Source organism: Papaver somniferum, unplaced genomic scaffold, assembly GCF_003573695.1.
Source record: "Papaver somniferum cultivar HN1 unplaced genomic scaffold, ASM357369v1 unplaced-scaffold_123, whole genome shotgun sequence".
Lineage (NCBI taxonomy): Eukaryota > Viridiplantae > Streptophyta > Magnoliopsida > Ranunculales > Papaveraceae > Papaver > Papaver somniferum.
Window position 1 is genome coordinate 5,839,305 of NW_020621381.1, and position 12,687 is coordinate 5,851,991.

The following is a 12,687-nucleotide window of genomic DNA, read 5'->3' on the forward strand; positions in this document are numbered from 1 at the left end:
ATACACACTAGTATCGGGAGTTGCTTAATTTCGTAGTAGGCTTATTATCAAGAACTCATAGTTCTTTAAGATTAAAGAATTAATATATGTCACCTAGACCGCTAGAAACTGTTTAAAACATCTAATAATATACTAAAACTGGTAAATTTAATAACATGGTTCAGAAGAATACACAAAAGTATAGGTAGTTGCTTAATTTCTTAGTAGGCTTATTATTAATAACTCATAGTTCTTTAATATTAAAGAATTAATACATGTCACCTGGACCACTAGAAACTGTTTAAAACATCTAATAATATACTAAAACTCTTAAATTTAAGAGGATGGTTCAAAAGATTACACAAAAGTATAGGTAACGGCTAATTTTGGTTGTATGCTTATTATCAATAACTCATAGTTTGTTAAGATTAAAGAATTAACAGATGTCACCTGGACCGCTAAAAACTGTTTAAAACACCTAATAATATACTAAAACTGGTAAATTTAGGAGGAGGGTTCTAACGAATACACAAAATATAGGTAATTGCTTAGTTTCGTAGTAGGCTTATTATCAATAACTCATAGTTCTTCAAGATTAAAGAATTAACAGATGTCACTTGGACAACTAAAAACTGTTAAAAACATCTAATAATAAACTAAAACAGGTAAATTTCATAGGATGGTTCAAAAGAATACACAAAATTATAGGTAACGGCTTAGTTTCGTAGTAGGCTTATTCTCAATTACTCATAGTTCATTAAGATTAAAGAATTAATAGATGTCACCTGGACTGCTAGAAACTGTTTAAAACATCTAATAATAAACTAAAACTGCTAAATTTAAGAGGATGGTTCAAAAGAATAAACAAAAGATAGGTAGTTGCTTAGTTTTGTAGTAGGCTTATTATCAATAATTCATAGCTCTTTAAGATTAATGAATTAATAGATGTCACTTGGACAGCTAGAAACTGTTTAAAACATCTAATAATATACTAAAAATGGTAAATTTAAGAGGATGGTTCAAAAGAATACACAAAAGTATAAGTAACGGCTAATTTTGGTTGTATGCTTATTATCAATAACTCATAGTTCGTTAAGATTAAAGAATTAACAGATGTCACCTGGACCGCTAGAAAATGTTTAAAACACCTAATAATATACTAAAACTGGTAAATTTAAGAGGAGGGTTCTAACGAGTACACAAAATATAGGTAATTTCTTAGTTTCGTAGTAGGCTTATTATCAATAACTCATAGTTCTTCAAGATTAATGAATTAACAGATGTCACTTGGACAACTAGAAACTGTTTAAAACATCTAATAATAAACTAAAACAGGTAAATTTAATAGGATGGTTAAAAAGAATACACAAAATTATAGGTAACGGCTTAGTTTCGTATTAGGCTTATTCTCAATTACTCATAGTTCATTAAGATTAAAGAATTAATAGATGCCACCTGGACTGCTAGAAACTGTTTAAAACATCTAATAATAAACTAAAACTTCTAAATTTAAGAGGATGGTTCAAAAGAATACACAAAAGTATAGTTATCTGCTTAGTTTAATAGTAGGCTTATTATCAATAACTCATAGCTCTTTAAGATTAATGAATTAATAGATGTCACTTGGACAACTAGAAACTGTTTAAAACATCTAGTAATATACTAAAGCTGGTAAATTTAAGAGGATGGTTCGAAAGAATACACAAAAGTGTAGGTACCGGCTTAGTTTCGTAGTAGGCTCATTATGAATAACTCATAGTTCATTAAGATTAAAGAACTAATAGATGTCACCTGGACCGCTAGAAACTGTTTAAAACATCTAATAATAAACTAAAAACTGCTAAATTTAATTGGATGGTTCAAAATAATACACAAAAGTATAGGTAATTGCTTAGTTTCGTAGTAGGCTTATTATCAATAACTCATAGTTCTTCAAGATTAAAGAATTAACAGATGTCACCTGGACAGCTAGAAACTGTTTAAAACATCTAATAATAAACTAAAACTGGTAAATATAAGAGGATGGTTCAAAAGAATACACAAAAGTATAGGTAACGGCTTATTTTGGTTGTAGGCTTATTATCAATAACTCATAGTTCGTTAAGATTAAAGAATTAACAGATGTCACCTGGATTGCTAGAAACTTTTCAAAACACCTGATAATATACTAAAACTGGTAAATTTAAGAGGATGGTTCAAACGAATACACAAAAATATATATAATTACTTAGATTCATAGTAGGCTTATTATCAATAACTCATAGTTCTTTAAGATTAAAGAATTAATACATGTCACCCAGACCGCTAGAAGCTGTTTAAAACATCTAATAATATACTAAAACTGGTAAATTTAAGAGGATGGTTCAAAAGAATACACAAAAGTATAGGTAACGGCTTATTTTGGTTGTATGCTTATTATCAATAACTCATGTTTGTTAAGATTAAAGAATTCACATATGTCATCTGGACAACTAGAAACTATTTAAAACACCTAATGATATACTAAAACTGGTAAATTTAATAGGATGGTTCAAACGAATACACAAAAATATAGGTAATTGCTTAGTTTCGTAGAAGGCTTATTATCAATAACTCATAGTTCTTCAAGATTAAAGAATTAACAGATGTCCCCTGGACAGCAAGAAACTGTTTAAAACATCTAATAATAAACTAAAACTGGTAAATTTAAGAGGATGGTTCAAAAGAATACACAAAAGTATAGGTAACGGCTTATTTTGGTTGTATGCTTATTATCAATAACTCATAGTTCGTTAAGATTAAAGAATTAACAGATGTCACCTGGACCGCTAGAAACTGTTTAAAACATCTAATAATATACTAAAATGGTAAATTAAAGAGGATGGTTCAAACGAATACACAAAAATATAGGTAATTGCTTAGTTTTGTAGTAGGCTTATTATCAATAACTCATAGTTCTGCAAGATTAAAGAATTAACAGATGTCACCTGGACAATTAGAAACTGTTTAAAACATCTAATAATAAACCAAAACTAGTAAGTTTTAAGAGGATGGTTCAAAATAAGACACAAAATTATAGGTAACGGCTTAGTTTCGTAATAGGCTTATTATCAATTACTCATAATTCATTAAGATTAAAGAAATAATAGATGTCACTTGTACCGCTAAAAACTATTTAAAACATCTCATAATAAACTAAAAACTGCTAAATTTAATAGGATGGTTCAAAATAATACACAAAAGTATATGTAATTGCTTAGTTTCGTAGTAGGCTTATTATCAATAACTCATAGTTCTTCAAGATTAAAGAATTAACAGATGTCACCTGGACAGCTAGAAACTGTTTAAAACATCTAATAATAAAATAAAACTGGTAAATAAAAGAGGATGGTTCAAAAGAATACACAAAAGTATAGGTAACGGCTTATTTTGGTTGTAGGCTTATTATCAATAACTCATAGTTCGTTAAGATTAAAGAATTAACAGATGTCACCTGGATTGCTAGAAACTTTTCAAAACACCTGATAATATACTAAATCTGGTAAATTTAAGAGGATGGTTCAAACGAATACACAAAAATATATATAATTGCTTAGATTCATAGTAGGCTTATTATCAATAACTCATAGTTCTTTAAGATTAAAGAATTAATACATGTCACCCAGACCGCTAGAAGCTGTTTAAAACATCTAATAATATACTAAAACTGGTAAATTTAAGAGGATGGTTCAAAAGAATACACAAAAGTATAGGTAACGGCTTATTTTGGTTGTATGCTTATTATCAATAACTCATGTTTGTTAAGATTAAAGAATTCACATATGTCATCTGGACAACTAGAAACTATTTAAAACACCTAATGATATACTAAAACTGGTAAATTTAATAGGATGGTTCAAACGAATACACAAAAATATAGGTAATTGCTTAGTTTCGTAGAAGGCTTATTATCAATAACTCATAGTTCTTCAAGATTAAAGAATTAACAGATGTCCCCTGGACAGCAAGAAACTGTTTAAAACATCTAATAATAAACTAAAACATGTAAATTTAAGAGGATGGTTCAAAAGAATAAACAAAACTATAGGTAACGGCTTAGTTTCGTATTAGGCTTATTATCAATTACTCATAATTCATTAAGATTAAAGAATTAATAGATGTCACCTGGACTGCTAGAAACTGTTTAAACCATCTAATAATAAACTAAAACTGCTAAATTTAAGAGGATGGTTCAAAAGAATACACAAAAGTATAGGTAGCTGCTTAGTTTTGTAGTAGGCTTATTATCAATAACTCATAGCTCTTTAAGATTAATGAATTAATAGATGTCACTTGGACAGCTAGAAACTGTTTAAAACATCTAATAATATAATAAAACTGGTAAATTTAAGAGGATGGTTCAAAATAATACACAAAAGTATAGGTAACGACTTATTTTGGTTGTATGCTCATTATCAATAACTCATAGTTCGTTAAGATTAAAGAATTAACAGATGTCACCTGGCCCTCTAGAAACTGTTTAAAACACCTAATAATATACTTAAACTGGTAAATTTAAGAGGATGGTTCAAAAGAATACACACAAGTATCGGGAGCTGCTTAATTTCGTAATAGGCTTATTATCAAGAACTCATAGTTCTTTAAGATTAAAGAATTAATATATGTCACCTAGACCGCTAGAAACTGTTTAAAACATCTAATAATATATCAAAACTGGTAAATTTAATAGCATGGTTCAGAAGAATACACAAAAGTATAGGTAGTTGCTTAATTTCTTAGTAGACTTATAATTAATAACTCATAGTTCTTTAAGATTAAAGAATTAATACATGTCACCTGGACCGCTAGAAACTGTTTAAAACATATAATAATATACTAAAACTCTTAAATTTAATAGGATGGTTCAAAAGACTACACAAAAGTATAGGTAACGGCTAATTTTGGTTGTATACTTATTATCAATAACTCATAGTTCGTTAAGATTAAAGAATTAACAGATGTCACCTGGACAACTAAAATTTGTTTAAAACACCTATTAATATACTACAACTGGTAAATTTAAGAGGAGGGTTCTAACGAATACACAAAATAGAGGTAATTGCTTAGTTTCGTAGTAGGCTTATTATCAATAACTCATAGTTCTTCAAGATTAAAGAATTAACAGATGTCACTTGGACAACTAGAAACTGTTTAAAACATCTAATAATAAACTAAAACAGGTAAATTTAAGAGGATGGTTCAAAAGAATACACAAAATTATAGGTAACGGCTTAGTTTCGTAGTAGGCTTATTCTCAATTACTCATAGTTCATTAAGATTAAAGAATTAATAGATGTCACCTGGACTGCTAGAAACTGTATAAAAAATCTAATAATAAACAAAAACTACTAAATTTAATAGGATGGTTCAAAAGAATAAACAAAAGTATAGGTAGCTGCTTAGTTTTGTAGTAGGCTTATTATCAATAATTCATAGGTCTTTAAGATTAATGAATTAATAGATGTCACTTGGACAGCTAGAAACTGTTTAAAACAACTAATAATATACTAAAACTGGTAAATTTAAGAGGATGGTTCAAAAGAATACACAAAAGTATAGGTAACGGCTAATTTTGGTTGTATGCTTATTATCAATAACTCATAATTCGTTAAGATTAAAGAATTAACAGATGTCACCTGGACCGCTAGAAAATGTTTAAAACACCTAATAATATACTAAAACTGGTAAATTTAAGAGGAGGGTTCTAACGAGTACACAAAATATAGGTAATTGCTTAGTTTCGTAGTAGGCTTATTATCAATAACTCATAGTTCTTCAAGATTAATGAATTAACAGATGTCACTTGGACAAATAGAAACTGTTTAAAACATCTAATAATAAACTAAAAAAGGTAAATTTAAGAGGATGGTTCAAAAGAATACACAAAATTATAGGTAACGGCTTAGCTTCGTAGTAGGCTTATTCTCAATTACTCATAGTTCATTAAGATTAAAGAATTAATAGATGCCACCTGGACTGCTAGAAACTGTTCAAAACATCTAATAATAAACTAAAACTGCTAAATTTAAGAGGATGGTTCAAAAGAATACACAAAAGTATAGTTATCTGCTTAGTTTTGTAGTAGGCTTATTATCAATAACTCATAGCTCTTTAAGATTAATGAATTAATAGATGTCACTTGGACAGCTAGAAACTGTTTAAAACATCTAATAATATAATAAATTTGGTAAATTTAAGAGGATGGTTCAAAATAATACACAAAAGTATAGGTAACGACTTATTTTGGTTGTATGCTTATTATCAATAGCTCATAATTCGTTAAGATTAAAGAATTAACAGATGTCACCTGGCCCTCTAGAAACTGTTTAAAACATCTAGTAATATACTAAAGCTGGTAAATTTAAGAGGATGGTTCGAAATAATACACAAAAGTGTAGGTACCGGCTTAGTTTCGTAGTAGGCTTATTATGAATAACTCATAGTTCATTAAGATTAAAGAACTAATAGATGTCTCCTGGGCCGCTAGAAACTGTTTAAAACATCTAATAATAAACTAAAACTGGTAAATTTAAGAGGATGGTTCAAAAGAATACACAAAAGTATAGGTAGCTGCTTAATTTCGTAGTAGGCTTATTATCAACAACTCATAATTCTTTAAGATTAAAGAATTAACAGATGTCACCTGGACCGCTAGAAACTGTTTAAAACATCTAATAATATACCAAATCTGGTAAATTTAAGAGGATGGTTCAAAAAGAATACCAAAAAGTTTAGGTAACTGCTTAGTTTCGTAGTCGGCTTGATATCAATAACTCATAGTTCATTAAGATTAAAGAATTAATAGATGTCTCCTGGACCGCTAGAAACTGTTTAAAACATCTAATAATTAACTAAAACTGGTAAATTTTAGAGGATGGTTCAAAAGAATACACAAAAGTATAGGGAGCTGCTTAATTTCGTAGTAGGCTTATTATCAATAACTCATAGTTCTTTAAGATTAAAGAATTAATATATGTCACCTAGACCGCTAGAAACTGTTTAAAACATCTAATAATATACTAAAACTGGTAAATTTAATAGCATGGTTCAGAAGAATACACAAAAGTATAGGTAGTTGCTTAATTTCTTAGTAGGCTTATTATTAATAACTCATAGTTCTTTAAGATTAAAGAATTAATACATGTCACCTGGACCGCTAGAAACTGTTTAAAACATCTAATAATATACTAAAACTCTTAAATTTAAGAGGATGGTTCAAAATATTACACAAAAGTATAGGTAACGGCTAATTTTGGTTGTATGCTTATTATCAATAACTCATAGTTCGTTAAGATTAAAGAATTAACAGATGTCACCTGGACCGCTAAAAACTGTTTCAAACACCTAATAATATACTAAAACTGGTAAATTTAAGAGGAGGGTTCTAACGAATACACAAAATATAGGTAATTTCTTAGTTTCGTAGTAGGCTTATTATCAATAACTCATAATTCTTCAAGATTAAGGAATTAACCGATGTCACCTGGACAACTAGAAACTGTTTAAAACATCTAATAATAAACTAAAACAGGTAAATTTAAGAGTATGGTTCAAAAGAATACACAAAATTATAGGTAACGGCTTAGTTTCGTAGTAGGCTTATTCTCAATTACTCATAGTTCATTAAGATTAAAGAATTAATAGATGTCACCTGGACTGCTAGAAACTGTATAAAACATCGAATAATAAACTAAAACTTCTAAATTTAAGAGGATGGTTCAAAAGAATAAACAAAAGTATAGGTAGCTGCTTAGTTTTGTAGTAGGCTTATTATCAATAATTCATAGCTCTTTAAGATTAATGAATTAATAGATGTCACTTGGACAGCTAGAAACTGTTTAAAACATCTAATAATATACTAAAACTGGTAAATTTAAGAGGATGGTTCAAAAGAATACACAAAAGTATAGGTAACGGCTAATTTTGGTTGTATGCTTATTATCAATAACTCATAGTTCGTTAAGATTAAAGAATTAACAGATGTCACCTGGACCGCTAGAAAATGTTTAAAACACCTAATAATATACTAAAACAGGTAAATTTAAGAGGATGGTTCAAAACAATACACAAAAGTATAGGTAATGGCTTAGTTTCGTAGTAGGCTTATTATCAATTACTCATAATTCATTAAGATTAAAGAATTAATAGAGGCCACCTGGACTGCTAGAAACTGTTTAAAACATCTAATAATATACTAAAGCTGCTAAATTTAAGAGGATGGTTCAAAAGAATACACAAAAGTGTAGGTATCGGCTTAGTTTCGTAGTAGGCTTATTATGAATAACTCATAGTTCATTAAGATTAAAGAATTAATAGATGTCACCTGGACTGCTAGAAACTGTTTAAAACATCTAATAATAAACTAAAACTTGTAAATTTAAGAGGATGGTTCAAAAGAATACACAAAAGTATAGGTAGCTGCTTAATTTCTTAGTAGGCTTATTATTAATAACTCATAGTTCTTTAAGATTAAAGAATTAATACATGTCACCTGGACCGCTAGAAACTGTTTAAAACATCTAATAATATACTAAAACTCTTAAATTTAAGAGGATGGTACAAAAGATTACACAAAAGTATAGGTAACGGCTAATTTTGGTTGTATGCTTATTATCAATAACTCATAGTTCGTTAAGATTAAAGAATTAGCAGATGTCACATGGACCGCTAAAAACTGTTTAAAACACCTAATAATATACTAAAACTAGTAAATTTAAGAGGAGGGTTCTAACGAATACACAAAATATAGGTAATTGCTTAGTTTCGTAGTAGGCTTATTATCAATAACTCATAGCTCTTTAAGATTAATGAATTAATAGATGTCACTTGGACCGCTAGAAACTGTTTAAAACATCTAATAATATAATAAAACTGGTAAATTTAAGAGGATGGTTCAAAATAATACACAAAAGTATAGGTAACGACTTATTTTGGTTGTATGCTTATTATCAATAACTCATAGTTCGTTAAGATTAAAGAATTAATAGATGTCACCTGGCCCTCTAGAAACTGTTTAAAACACCTAATAATATACTTAAACTGGTAAATTTAAGAGGATGGTTCAAAAGAATACACACAAGTATCGGGAGCTGCTTAATTTCGTAGTAGGCTTATTATCAAGAACTCATAGTTCTTTAAGATTAAAGAATTAATATATGTCACCTAGACCGCTAGAAACTGTTTAAAACATCTAATAATATACTAAAACTGGTAAATTTAATAGCATGGTTCAGAAGAATACACAAAAGTATAGGTAGTTGCTTAATTTCTTAGTAGGCTTATTATTAATAACTCATAGTTCTTTAAGATTAAAGAATTAATACATGTTACCTGGACCGCTAGAAACTGTTTAAAACATCTAATAATATACTAAAACTCTTAAATTTAAGAGGATGGTTCAAAATATTACACAAAAGTATAGGTAACGCCTAATTTTGGTTGTATGCTTATTATCAATAACTCATAGTTCGTTAAGATTAAAGAATTAACAGATGTCACCTGGACCGCTAAAAACTGTTTCAAACACCTAATAATATACTAAAACTGGTAAATTTAAGAGGAGGGTTCTAACGAATACACAAAATATAGGTAATTGCTTAGTTTCGTAGTAGGCTTATTATCAATAACTCATAATTCTTCAAGATTAAGGAATTAACCGATGTCACCTGGACAACTAGAAACTGTTTAAAACATCTAATAATAAACTAAAACAGGTAAATTTAAGAGTATGGTTCAAAAGAATACACAAAATTATAGGTAACGGCTTAGTTTCGTAGTAGGCTTATTCTCAATTACTCATAGTTCATTAAGATTAAAGAATTAATAGATGTGACCTGGACTGCTAGAAACTGTATAAAACATCTAATAATAAACTAAAACTGCTAAATTTAAGAGGATGGTTCAAAAGAATAAACAAAAGTATATGTAGCTGCTTAGTGTTGTAGTAGGCTTATTATCAATAATTCATAGCTCTTTAAGATTAATGAATTAATAGATGTCACTTGGACAGCTAGAAACTGTTTAAAACATCTAATAATATACTAAAACTGGTAAATTTAAGAGGATGGTTCAAAAGAATACACAAAAGTATAGGTAACGGCTAATTTTGGTTGTATGCTTATTATCAATAACTCATAGTTCGTTAAGATTAAAGAATTAACAGATGTCACCTGGACCGCTAGAAAATGTTTAAAACACCTAATAATATACTAAAACTGGTAAATTTAAGAGGAGGGTTCTAACGAGTACATAAAATATAGGTAATTGCTTAGTTTCGTAGTAGGCTTATTATCAATAACTCATAGTTCTTCAAGATTAATGAATTAACAGATGTCACTTGGACAACTAGAAACTGTTTAAAACATCTAATAATAAACTAAAACAGGTAAATTTAAGAGGACGGTTCAAAAGAATACACAAAATTATAGGTAACGGCTTAGTTTTGTAGTAGGCTTATTCTCAATTACTCATAGTTCATTAAGATTAAAGAATTGATAGAGGCCACCTGGACTGCTAGAAACTGTTTAAAACATCTAATAATAAACTAAAACTGGTAAATTTAAGAGGATGGTTCAAAAGAATACACAAAAGTATAGTTATCTGCTTAGTTTTGTAGTAGGCTTATTCTCAATTACTCATAGTTCATTAAGATTAAAGAATTAATAGATGTCACCTGGACTGCTAGAAACTGTTTAAAACATCTAATAATAAACTAAAACTGCTAAATTTAAGAGGATGGTTCAGAAGAATACACAAAAGTATAGGTAGTTGCTTAATTTCTTAGTAGGCTTATTATTAATAACTCATAGTTCTTTAAGATTAAAGAATTAATACATGTCACCTGGACCGCTAGAAACTGTTTAAAACATCTAATAATATACTAAAACTCTTAAATTTAAGAGGATGGTTCAAAAGATTACACAAAAGTATAGGTAACGGCTAATTTTGGTTTTATGCTTATTATCAATAACTCATAGTTCGTTAAGATTAAAGAATTAACAGATGTCACCTGGGCCGCTAAAAACTGTTTAAAACACCTATTAATATACTAAAACTGGTAAATTTAAGAGGAGGGTTCTAACGAATACACAAAATATAGGTAATTGCTTAGTTTCGTAGTAGGCTTATTATCGATAACTCATAGTTCTTCAAGATTAAAGAATTAACAGATGTCACTTGGACAACTAGACACTGTTTAAAACATCTAATAATAAACTAAAACAGGTAAATTTAAGAGGATGGTTCAAAAGAATACACAAAATTATAGGTAACGGCTTAGTTTCGTAGTAGGCTTATTCTCAATTACTCATAGTTCATTAAGATTAAAGAATTAATAGATGTCACCTGGAGTGCTAGAAACTGTATAAAACATCTAATAATAAACTAAAACTGCTAAATTTAAGAGGATGGTTCAAAAGAATACAGACAAGTATCGGGAGCTGCTTAATTTCGTAGTAGGCTTATTATCAAGAACTCATAGTTCTTTAAGATTAAAGAATTAATATATGTCACCTAGACCGCTAGAAACTGTTTAAAACATCTAATAATATACCAAAACTGGTAAATTTAATAGCATGGTTCAGAAGAATACACAAAAGTATAGGTAGTTGCTTAATTTCTTAGTAGGCTTATTATTAATAACTCATAGTTCTTTAAGATTAAAGAATTAATACATGTCACCTGGACCGCTAGAAACTGTTTAAAACATCTAATAATATACTAAAACTCTTAAATTTAAGAGGATGGTTCAAAAGATTACACAAAAGTATAGGTAACGGCTAATTTTGTTTGTATGCTTATTATCAATAACTCATAGTTCGTTAAGATTAAAGAATTAACAGATGTCAACTGGACCGCTAAAAACTGTTTAAAACACCTAATAATATACTAAAACTGGTAAATTTAAGAGGAGGGTTCTAACGAATACACAAAATATAGGTAATTGCTTAGTTTCGTAGTAGGCTTATTATCAATAACTCATAGTTCTTCAAGATTAAAGAATTAACAGATGTCACTTGGACAACTAGAAACTGTTTAAAACATCTAATAATAAACTAGAACAGGTAAATTTAAGAGGATGGTTCAAAAGAATACACAAAATTATAGGTAACGGCTTAGTTTCGTAGTAGGCTTATTCTCAATTACTCATAGTTCATTAAGATCAAAGAATTAATAGATGCCACCTGGACTGCTAGAAACTGTTCAAAACATCTAATAATAAACTAAAACTGCTAAATTTAAGAGGATGGTTCAAAAGAATACACAAAAGTATAGTTATCTGCTTAATTTTGTAGTAGGCTTATTATCAATAACTCATAGCTCTTTAAGATTAATGAATTAATAGATATCACTTGGACAGCTAGAAACTGTTTAAAACATCTAATAATATAATAAATTTGGTAAATTTAAGAGGATGGTTCAAAATAATACACAAAAGTATAAGTAACGACTTATTTTGGTTGTATGCTTATTATCAATAACTCATAATTCGTTAAGATTAAAGAATTAACAGATGTCACCTGGCCCTCTAGAAACTGTTTAAAACATCTAGTAATATACTAAAGCTGGTAAATTTAAGAGGATGGTTCGAAATAATACACAAAAGTGTAGGTACCGGCTTAGTTTCGTAGTAGGCTTATTATGAATAACTCATAGTTCATTAAGATTAAAGAACTAATAGATGTCTCCTGG